The 12,275-nt window shown below is 53.3% G+C and overlaps 1 protein-coding gene across 1 annotated transcript in view; it reads left to right on the top strand.

Annotated features, from left to right (window-relative positions):
• Nucleotides 1-12,275, top strand: part of LOC146822729 (NFX1-type zinc finger-containing protein 1-like) — an 892,774-nt gene that overhangs the window by 833,643 nt on the left and 46,856 nt on the right. The gene's annotated exons all lie outside the window — the stretch shown is intronic.

Consider the following 12,275-nt stretch of genomic DNA (forward strand, 5'->3'; position numbering starts at 1 on the left):
TTCTCCGGAACTCCTAGGATGCGGAGGATATTGTGGCAAAGTCAGCCTTCATAGTCATCTAGCTTAAGGTCTGTAAGGTTACAAGAGTCTTGGAGTTCACGGACCTCCCTCTGCAGCTGCGTGACGTCTCCCACAAGGAGGGGACAACACAGACCCAGACTACATGACAGTCCACAATGGACATTAGCCCATGCCACCCACCATGTTGTACCTTGGGGACAATAGAATGCTGCACATTGCTGTAAGATATCTAGCCCTCCCCAATATGGGTGTATGCAATGGACGCATTGATGTACGCACAGTCAGATTGGGCACACTCCTGTTCCCTCGCATGGGATTCCCAAGACTACACCAATGCAGAAGAAACCTGAAGAGCACAACTCAGAGTGTAATGTGAAGGCATATCAACTTTGTAAGTACAGGTAGGGCAAATGCATGCCACAGACACCCAAGCCAGCAGCCACTTACATGCCACAGCATCACACTACCAACATCACAGAGGCCAGCGCTGGCACAGGCTCTGTAAACATGCAGCCACTCCCATCCAAAGTCAGACTCCCCAAATGCTCACCCCTTGCTTGCTGCTGATGCTCCTTCAAATGTGCATCCAGCTCAGGCTGTGTCACCGCCAAGATGCGTCCCATTAGTGGTGTCATGCTGCGCCGTGCCAGACGCCCAGTGCAAGGAAGCAGTCCCAGGGTCATCTCCGCCACATTCTTTGCCAGCCGGCTGATGTCATCCCATCTCTTGTGGCAGTGGGTGCGCTGTCGGTTTAAGACCCCAGGGCTCGCACCTTCGCTGCAATGGCCCTCCACACGGCCTTACGCTGGTGTTCCTTGAGCTGCAGGCATGGGAGACAAGAGGGAGAAATGATCAGGTACACAGTGCCATGTACCGACATCTATCAGTATAGCAGCAAGATACAACACAATCACATATCCAACAATAGTTTAATTAGAGGCTATAGTACAGCCCACATGTGACCCCTGCATGGGAAAATCTGATGTTAAAGCATGCAGGTGTGAGGGGGAACACAATCCCTGCACATCTCACACACATGCAGGATGCCAGCACTGAATCCTGCCTGCCCACATCGCCAGTCAATTGTTGGGTTGAGTAACACATACATCACATATCATCCTGTGTTTGGGGGTGACCCAACTGTGTCCAAGACTGCGCAGCCCTCAATGTCCCTGCCCTGTGAATAGATAACTGTGTCATGGATGTCACATTGAGGGACTTGATCTCACAAATACAAAATGCCCTTCACAAGGGCGGTTGTGTGCAATCTACAGTGCTGAGATGGCCCACAGCTGGAGTGCAATGTGAAAAGACTGATGTCATACTCTGTAAGTGAAGTGATGTGTCCTTGTCTTTGTAGACGGGGACTGTGCTGTCCAGCTGGGCTCAAACTGAGATGGACTACAAGGGCACACACAGCCATCCAGCCAAGCAATCACTGTCCTGACTACAGCATGAACAACCTTCTGTGTCACTGTATGGCTGACAACACAACACAGGTCACTCATACTTACATTTGCAGGGAGGGAAAGCTGTGGCATTGGGTACACACACCCTCCCACTGGAGACAGCATGTCAGGCAGTGCATGACACTACCCCACACTCCAAGGCGCATACTGCATCAGTCCACTACATGTGTGGCCCCCCTGCCCTACCACACACTGTTTAAGACTCACCACAACATTTGGGGCACCATATAGCCTTGGGTACTGTGTGAGCACCTCGTCCACCAGGGCCTCCAGCTCCTCGCTCGTGAAGGGACTGGCACGGATCTTCTCTGTCCTTGCCATCACTGTGGACGTGAGACAACAGCAGGGGATTTTGGTGGCGAGGGTCCATAGGCAGCAGTCCCTGGAGGCAGCAGCAGGTGAGGGGTGTCAGGCAGCAGTCCCTGGAGGCAGCAGCAGGTGAGGGGTGTCAGGCAGCAGTCCCTGGAGGCAGTAGCAGGTGAGGATTGTCAGGCAGCAGTCCCTGGAGGCAGCAGCAGGTGAGGGGTGTCAGGCAGCAGTCCCTGGAGGCAGCACCTGGAGGCAGCAGCAGGTGGGAGGTGTCAGGCAGCAGCCCCTGCAGGCAGCAGCAGGTGAGGGGTCTCAGGCAGCAGGCTCTCTGAGCAGTGGCAATGTGAGGCTCACTCCTACATATATAGCCCCCTGGGGTCGTTTCAAAGGTGCCAATCTGCAGCAATTGGTGGTCCAGGTCTGCCTCTTTCAAATGCATCCAATGACCGCCTCCGCGGTGGAGGAGCACGCCTGCCGCGACCTTCAAAATTGCATCATGCCACCGCTATCGAGCTTCGCATTGGCTCTAGGGAGTGCTCCATGGCGGTGTAACACCGCTGGGGCCCGGGGTGCGCTACCACGAAGGTGCATCTTTCAAATGCTGCCAATGACCGCCTCCGCGGTGGTGGAGCACGCCTACCGCAACGTTCAAAATTGCATCATGCCACCGCTATCGAGCTTTGCATTGGATCTAGGGCGAGCTCCATGGCGGTGTAACACCGCTGGGGCCCGGGGTGCGCTACCGCGATTTTAGTGGCGGAGCATGCCAACTGCCATTTCCACATGTCTCCATGCCTATGACTACTGCACTGGTGTGAATAGGGGTGCTGGTGACATACCGCCGGTGCCAGGCGGTAGCTACCACGATATGGGTGCCATGCATTGACACGAGGCACCGCCATTCTGGCAGCGGAGCATGCCAACCACCATTTCCACATTCTCCATGCCTATGACTACTGCACTGGTGTGAATGGGGGTGCTGGTGACACACCGCCGGTGCCAGGCGGTAGCAACCGCGATATGGGTGCCATGCATTGACACGAGGCACCACCATTCTGGTGGCAGAGCATGCCAACCGCCATTTCCACATGTCTCCATGCCTATGACTACTGCACTGGTGTGAATGGGGGTGCTACCGTGATATTGGTGCCATACAATGGCAATGGCCATCTGTCAAACATCAACAGTGCATAGTACCAACATGTTCAATGGCACATCATTATGCACACAATGCCAATGTTCAATTTACTCCACTGATGGCTACACATGCCATGTTTGTGTGTGTGTAACGTACATTTGTCTATACCCACTCACATGTCACTTGAGGATTTGATGTTGGTGTAGGCAGGACAGTGTAGTCCTGGACTGTACAATGTTTACACATGTCAATGTGTTGAGGTCCAGTGACAATCACAGCAATGCTTGATTCGATGAATGTTGATCTAATTAGCATTGCCTCTCATGTCTGCTCATGAACACATTCATCATTCCAGCGCCGACTGTGGTCATTGTGTGGTGGATGTGTGCCAGGTTGTAATGACGCATCAAGGTGTGACCGGTACAGCAGCTAGGTAGGACAGTGGTTTTGATTAGTTACACATATGCTGGATGCTAGACTCCCAGGCGTGCACATGTGTACTGTGGCCATATCCCTATGTGCATTCACATAGCCAATGGTGGTGTTTGAGGTACTTGTCTTGTGTAAGTTGACACGTGTGCCCTTTGTGTAGCTGAAGGTGTCCCTACATGTAAGCTGGTCTGTTAGTCACTCTAGATGTCAGTCATTGTTGTCGTTGTGTCATGCAGAGCGTGATATGCTGTGCACATCTCTTGGTGTATTGTATTGACATGTGTCCACTATCATCTCCAATAGGAGGAGGCCAAATTTGATTTGTCACTTGACGGTGCTGGAGGACATGGAGGATGTTGCGATCATATGCAAATGCTGCCTGGACAGACCCACCCTGAAAACCCTTTGTGATCTGTTGGAGCCCCACCTGCAGCCACGCAGGGCATATCCAACAGCTTTCACCCCTACTTATAAGGTGATGGCAGCCCTGCATTTTTTTGCCACAGGATCATTCCAGGAGACTGTGGCCAGCGCTGGTGGGATGTCACAGCCGATGTTCAGCATGGTGCTTTGTGATGTACTGTCCGCCATGATGCTATACTAGGACAGATACATCCATTTCCCCAGGGGTGCTGAATTGACAGCTGTGAAGGGAGACTTCTATCCCCTTGGACACATCCCCAATGTTGTTGGGGCTATTGATTGCACCCATGTCGCTCTTGTGCCACGACAGGCAAGTGAGCACATTTACCGCAATCGCAAGCATTACCACTCCATCAATGTGCAGGTGGTGTGCCTGGCAGATATCACCATCTCGCAGGTGAGTGCCAAATTCCCAGGCTCGGCCCACGACTCCTACATCCTGAGGAACAGCATAGTGCCCCAGCTGATGGTTAATCTTCCAGAGCGTGCATGGATTGTGGGTGAGTATGCCTAGTCGTGTGGTGTGCTGGGTGTGTAACCTGCTCCCCTGAGACTCTGTGACATTGCAATGTCTATTTGTGTTTGTCATACCTAGGTGACTCTGCATATCCCAACCGTCCCTGGTTGCTGAGCCCACTGCGGAATCCCAGGTCCCCGGCTGAAGTCTGCTACAATGAGGCCCATGGGAGGACACGTCATGTGGTGGAGCGCACTTTTGGCCTGCTCAGGTCACGTTTCCGGTGCCTGGACAAGACTGGAGATGCACTGGCATACTCGCCCGGGAAGGTGTGTCAGATTGTTGTTGCATGCTCCACAATCTAGCCATTCGCAGGGAGATTCCCCTGCTCCTGGATGATGTTGAGGAGCCAAGGCCCCAGCCTGCAAACCAAGCCGTGTCCAGTGATGAGGACAGTGGAGAGGAGGAAGGTGTTGACCTGCGTGAACAGCTCATCACCCGCTACTTCAATTGACGGTGGGTGGCAATATGCAACATACCCATTGTCTGATGAGATTGCTGTTGTCATGAAGGGGCATGTGAGAATTGTAGCATCAGCCAGTTGTAGACTCAGTGGTGGGTGGAAATGTTTCTAGGACATGTCATTTGGGATCATCAACGGGACGTGTATGGTGACACTAGGGTGCCATTGTGCCATGTGCATGTTGGGTTATCCTGGTGTTAGGGCTTGTGTGATGTCTGTGATGCCACACCCAGACCAGTGACAGTTGCTCTGTTGTGTTTCCCTAGGTGCTTTCGACTTCTCCTTGCCTACATACAGCCCATGGTCTTGGTACATTAGGCCCGATTCACAGAACTAACTCAAGACAAAATCCTAAACTTACTACCATTTTGGTATTCACAGAAGGCACTTACTAATTTCGGTATTCACAGAAGTTAGGAGTCCTAACTTTAGAACTCCTAAATGCCTTCTGTGAATACCGAAAGTCTTAAAGTTAGGATTTTTCTAAGTTTAGGAGTAGTAAAGTTAGGACTCCTAATTTTAGGACTCCTAAATGCCTTCTGTGAATACCGAAAGTCTTAAAGTTAGGATTCTTCTCAGTTTAGGAGTCCTAAAGTTAGGAGTCCTGACTATACTACTCCTAAATTTAGAAAAATCCTAACTTTAAGACTTTCGGTATTCACAGAAGGAATTTAGGAGTCCTGAAGTTAGGATTCCTAACTTCTGTGAATACCAAAATGAGTAAGTGCCTTCTGCGAATACCAAAACGAGTAAGTGCCTTCTGTGAATACCAAAATGGTAGTAAGTTTAGGACTTTGGTCTTAAGTTAGTTCTGTGAATCGGGCCCATTGTGATCATGTTGAAGACTGTACACCCTGCAATGAAGACGGAGCAGACAGAACAACATGTGTGTGAGGGTATTTTATTTACTATGGTGAGATGCAAGGGGGGTGTACATTTTCATGGGGGGGGAGTGAGTTGACAGTCGTGGTAGATGAGATGGTCGAGTAGTCACCACATTGCTGTGGTGACCCAGTCCAACAAGCAGATGCCATTCACCAGGCAGTGTGGGGTAGGACAGTCCAAAGAGTCAATGCAGTGGCGGAGAGGGCTGCCATCATGGCTGGCTCCGTGACTTGTGTCTGGCAGGTGCTTGGCCTCCAGATACTCCCAGGGTCTTTTTGGGACGGCGCCTTTGTCGTTTGGTAGGGGGGGCCTTCTGCAGGGCCAGTGGGGTCTGAGGACTCACCCCTCTCTGTGGGTGCAGGGGAGGATGGTGAACTGTCATTGTGCAGCCCACCAGAGGGAGGCTGAGGTGTTGTCTGGGGTGCATCCGTGTCCCTCAGTACCGCCACTTGCTGGCCCAAGAGGTCCACGATTTGTCCCATGCGTCTGTCGATGGACCTCATCAGCAGGATGAGCTCTTGCAACAGATTGTCCGACCGGCCCGTTCGTCCCTGGGCCTGTTCGTAAGCGCCCAGGACTATGGTGATGTGTTCCAGGGATTGGGTCCCAGCCTCCTGGTGTCCCTGGGTGACCCTTCCCCTCCCACATGCCCTGCTGCCACGGACCTGTTGCCTCACCACTGTGGGCACCCGCATCCTCTCCCTGCCCTCCTCCATGGGTGGTGTGTGCGGGGCATCCTCTGGTACAGGGAGGGTGTTGCAGGCAGGTGGTGGTGGTGGTGGTGGCCACACAGGCCGTGTCAGCAGGGGTCTGCTGTGGAGTTGTTGTTGCCGCAGATGTGGTGGGGGGGACGCTGGGGTCCTGGGACCTGTTGCTCCCTGGCACACCAGATGGGCCTGCCTTGAGCTCATCGTCCACGAAATCCTGGGAGTCAACATCCGAGAGTCCTTGTACCGCGGGTGGAGACTGGCTCTGCAGGTTGCTTGTGTTATCCTCGGCAGTGAGTTCTTGGTCACCTGTGGGTCAGATGGGAAATGGTCATTGCAGTGCACCCGGCAAGCTTTGGGTTAGCTGTGTGTCATTCACTTTTTGTACACTGCACAATTGACATATCATCACATAGTTGACTGTGTGCAGTACTTTGCTCCCTGACATGATACAGTGGTACAAGCATTACTTGTCCATGGTGCGAGGTGTCAGGGCATACCATGCGAACCGTGTCCAATTGAGGTTTAGTGGGACTTGTTGCCATCTAGGGCCTGGCACAACATGTGTTTAATTGTGGACTCATGGTTTAGTTGTCTGACCTAGCAGACATCACATCTGGCCATGGACTGGCCATTGTCATCTCCTGCTCCCTTTGTCCTGTCATGTGCATATCTTGATTTGTGCCACCACACATGCTTTCATATTTTGAGAATGGTCCTTGTTGCACTTGCCACATGGGGATGCACATGTAACTAGTTGCTGTGCATGAATGTGCCCAGGCTTTCTTCTACTTGTGCATTGGTATGTCACACTTTGGTGGTTGTGACAGTTTCCTTGGCTTACCTGTGTGCACACTGTGCTTGGCAATGGGGTAGGTATGGCTCTTTGTGCAATGTGAGGGCTGGTGTTGTCATATGGCACCATTTAATTTGGGAAAAATGGGTGTGTGCACGTACTGGCTACCTACCTGTAAGTTTGTTTGGTGTACTGCAATGGCTTCCAACTGCTCCTGGATGGGGTGGGGGAGGGATCCATCCTGCTCTGGTGTGGGACAGGGGGCATGGTGGGAGTAGTAGTGCAGCCCTCCTAGACACAAACACCCTCATTGTGAAGATGGCTACCTACCTGTAAATTAGTTTGGTGTCAGTTTCGTGCTATGGTCCGGGTCCTGTATGCGGATCCACGAGCCCGAGTGCTGGTGAATGGAGCTCTCTCTCGCACGTTTTCCATAGGGCGGGGAACGCGACAGGGCTGCCCGCTCTCACCCCTCTTCTTCGCTCTGGCGATGGAGCCCCTGGCCGCTCTGGTCCGATCGGACCCAGTTTTCCGCGGATGGGACTGGCCGGGTATGGTCCCTGATAAGATTGCCCTATACGCGGACGACGTCCTTCTCTATCTCTCAGACCCGGCTGTTTCGGGCCCTCATGTTCGCCAGATTCTTCGCCGTTTTGGACAGACATCGGGCCTCCACCTAAACCCCAAATAATCTGTCCTGGTCCCGTTGCACCCGTCTAGGGAGTGCTTCGATTGGCAGTCGGATATTCCCCTCCGGAGACTCTCCTTTAAATATTTGGGGATCTGGATCACCCTTCTTCGGGAGCTCTGCTTTGCCCTCAACGTGGCCCCGTGGTAAACAAGACCAGATCGGACATGATGAAGTGGCAGTCGCTCCCATTGAATCCATTGGGGAGGATCGCACTCTACAAGATGATGATCCTCCCTAAGTTCCTATACATGCTACAGAATACGCCCTGCTCCTTCCCCCGCTCCTGGTTCCGGGAGATGGACAAGGTAGCGAATAAGTTTCTCTGGGGTGGCGGTAGGCCCCGTCTGGCCCTGGACCGTTGTCGGATTACTTCATACGATGGAGGCCTGAGCATGACTAACCTTTATTTGTATTATCTTGCAACTCGGCTTCTGGTGGTCCATGATTGGTTCTCGGGCGGGTGGGATGATCGGGCTTATAGGCTGGAGGTACAGCGCGTGGGGTTCTCCTCCATTCAAAACATGCTCTACGGGGCGGCGATCCCCCTGTCGCTCTCGGACGTTACGCGGGCCCCCTTCTTGGCATGGCGTGCTGCTCTACGGCATACCCGCTGGACAAGGACACTGACCCTGGTCACACCACTTTGGCATGGGACTTGGATGCGGGAGGTAGCGGGTTGGAGGGGTTTCGAGCATGGGACCTTCTAGGGATCTCTCGCTTAGGTGACCTGTGGCGGGGGGGCCACATGTGTTCCTTTCAGGAGCTTCAGGGCCGATTTTCATTGCACCCTTCGCAATTCTATAAATACCTCCAGCTGCGCCACGCGGTCCAAACTCACATCCCTCTGGAATCACGGATCCCTGACCACAGCCCGCCTGAGGCCCAGGTGATGCTGGGGTGCCTTGGGAGGAGGGGAATTTCCCATATCTATCGTTCCCTGGTTAACAACACCCCAGTAGACTGGGAAGGGCTGAAGCAGCGCTGGGAGACCTGGGTGGGTCCATTGGAAGAAGCTGATTGGAGAGACGCCTTTATGGCCCCCAGGACGATTACCACTTCGGCTAGATTGAGGCTCATCCAGTTTTATTATCTGCATGCCTCATATCTGACCCCGGAGCGCCTCTACTGTGCAGGCCTTTCCCAGGAGGCTTCATGCGCCCGCTGTGGGGTAGGCCCGGCGGACTTCTTCCACATGGTTTGGAATTGCAAGCGCTTGCGGAGCTACTGGGGGGAGATTGAGCTTGAATTAACGGAGGTCCTGGGGTGGGAGGGCCCCCATGACCCCAAAATGGCTTTGTTTGGGATAACGGATGGTTTGGGCGGATCCCGCAATGAAAAATATTTCCTAACTACTGCTCTGGTAGTGGCTAAAAGAGATATTGCTGCCGCCTGGAAGCAGGTCGATCCACCCAATTGTGCTAAATGGAGAAGGGGCGTGGACTGGTGTGCCGCACAACAACGGACATTATATGTTGCACGGGGATGCCCTAAAAAGTTTCGCAGAGTATGGGGGAAATGGTTAGGGGGCTTATTCTAGGGGGGGGGAGCATGGGCAAGGAGTGCGGGAGGCCAAGGGAGGGGATGGAGGATTTTGCTACTGCCTGGCATTGAGCCCATGATACGTCATTTTGATGCCAGTTCAATTGGTCTGTTGTATGTGCCTTTTAAATTTGTTCTTTTACAAGAAAATAAAAATTTGATTAGCAAAAATAAGTTTGTTTGGTGTACTGCAATGGCTTCCAACTGCTCCTGGGTGGGGTGGGGGAGAGATCCATCCTGCTCAGGTGTGGGTCAGGGGGCATGGTGGGAGTAGTAGTGCAGGCCCCCCACCTCCAGACACACTCATTGTGAAGATGGCTACCTACCTGTAAGTTTGTTTGGTGTACTGCAATGGCTTCCAACTGCTCCTGGGTGGGGTGGGGGAGTGATCCATCCTGCTCAGGTGTGGGACAGGGGGCATGGTGGCAGTAGTAGTGCAGGCCCCCACCCCCAGACACCCTCATTGTGAAGATGGCTACCTACCTGTAAGTTTGTTTGGTGTACTGCAATGGCTTCCAACTGCTCCTGGGTGGGGTGGGGGAGGGATCCATCCTGCTCAGGTGTGGGACAGGGGGCTTGGTGGGAGTAGTAGTGCAGGCCCCCCACCCCAGACACCCTCATTGTGAAGATGGCTACCTACCTGTAAGTTTGTTTGGTGTACTGCAATGGCTTCCAACTGCTCCTGGGTGGGGTGCGGGAGGGATCTATCCTGCTCAGGTGTGGGACAGGGGGCATGTTGGGAGTAGTAGTGCAGCCCTCCCAGACACAAACACCCTCATTGTGAAGATGGCTACCTACCTGTAAGTTTGTTTGGTGTACTGCAATGGCTTCCAACTGCTCCTGGGTGGGGTGGGGAGGGATCCATCCTGCTCAGGTGTGTGACAGGGGGTATGGTGGGAGTAGTATAGGCCCCCCACCCCCAGACACCCTAATTGTGAAGATGGCTACCTACCTGTAAGTTTGTTTGGTGTACTGAAATGGCTTCCAACTGCTCCTGGGTGGGGGGGAGGGGCATGGATCTATCCTGCTCAGGTGTGGGACAGACAGGGGGCATGGTGGGAGTAGTAGTGCAGCCCTCCCTGACACAAACACCCTCATTGTGAAGCTGGCTACCTACCTGTAAGTTTGTTTGGTGTACTGCAATGGCTTTCAACTGCTCCTGGGTGGGGTGGGGGAGGGATCCATCCTGCTCAGGTGTGGGACAGACAGGGGGCATGGTGGGAGTAGTAGTGCAGCCCTCCCAGACACAAACACCCTCATTGTGAAGATGACTACCTACCTGTAAGTTTGTTTGGTGTACTGCAATGGCTTCCAACTGCTCCTGGGTGGGGGGGAGGGATCCATCCTGCTCCGGTGTGGGACAGGGGTATGGTGGGAGTAGTAGTCTCCCAGACACAAACACCCTCATTGTGAATATGGCTACCTACCTGTACGTTTGTTTGGTGTACTGCAATGGCTTCCAACTGCTCCTGGGTGGGGTGGGGGAGGGATCCATCCTGCTCAAGTGTGGGACAGGGGGCATGGTGGGAGTAGTAGTGCAAGCCCCCACCCCCAGACACCCTCATTGTGAAGATGGCTACCTACCTGTAAGTTTGTTTGGTGGACTGCAATGGCTTCCAACTGCTCCTGGGTGGGGTGGGGGAGGGATCCATCCTGCTCAGGTGTGGGACAGGGGGGCTTGGTGGGAGTAGTAGTGCAGGCCCCCCACCCCCAGACACCCTCATTGTGAAGATGGCTACCTACCTGTAAGTTTGTTTGGTGGACTGCAATGGCTTCCAACTGCTCCTGGGTGGGGTGGGGGGGGATCCATCCTGCTCAGCTGTGGGACAGGGGGCATGGTGGGAGTAGTAGTGCAGCCCTCCCAGGCACAAACACCCTCATTGTGAAGATGGCTACCTACCTGTAAGTTTGTTTGGTGTACTGCAATGGCTTCCAACTGCCCCTTGGTGGGGTGGGGGAGGGATCCATCCTGCTCAGGTGTGGGACAGAGGGCATGGTGGGAGTAGTAGTGCAGCCCTCCCAGGCACAAACACCCTCATGGTGAAGATGGCTACCTACCTGTAAGTTTGTTTGGTGGACTGCAATGGCTTCCAACTGCTCCTGGGTGGGGTGGGGGAGGAATCCATCCTGCTCAGGTGTGGGACAGGGGGCATGGTGGTTGTTGTAGTGCTGTCTGCCTACACATGCCCCCATGGTTATGTTGTTAGCTATGTTTGGGGTGAATGGGAGTGGGTGAATGTTGGGTCTGTGAGCCATATTTTTGTGAGTGTGTGGTGCAGATGGATGGTGTGTGTCCTAGGTGGTGTAGCTTTGTAGTTGTGCAAGGCAGTACATAGCAGAGTGGTGGTAATCATTTGTTTGTACTAACCAGCCTCCACTCCCCTGGCTACTCCTGTGAGACTCTCTGGATCCAGTATGGCAAGCACCTTCTCCTCCCATTGTGTGTATGTTTTTCGTGGAATGGGAGGGCCACCGCCAGTCCTCTGAGCCAGCTCACGGTTCTTGCTCCTCCTTTCCTTTTCTTTAGATCATGCTACCGCTTCATGATCTCCTTTTTTGATCTTGGGGTGGTCCCTACTGCATTGACCCTTTGCACTATCCTAGCCCACATTTGTGTCCTTGTGGCTAATGGTGTCTTTTGGAACAGGGTACCAAAAAGCTGTGGTTCCACTCTGACTATCTCATCTACCATGACATTCAACTCACTCTCAGTGAATTTGGGCCTTTTCTGTGTGGCCATGGTGTGTGGTGTGCAAAGTGATTGTGGGTGCAGGAGTGTGAGTGGTGGTTGTGGTAATGCTGTGTATGGTGTGTATTGTGCAGGGGGGTTAGTTGTGCTGGTTTGGAGGTGGTGGTGGTGCTGTGTGTGGTGTGGCTGGTAATGT

Source organism: Triturus cristatus, chromosome 5_2, assembly GCF_964204655.1.
Source record: "Triturus cristatus chromosome 5_2, aTriCri1.1, whole genome shotgun sequence".
Lineage (NCBI taxonomy): Eukaryota > Metazoa > Chordata > Amphibia > Caudata > Salamandridae > Triturus > Triturus cristatus.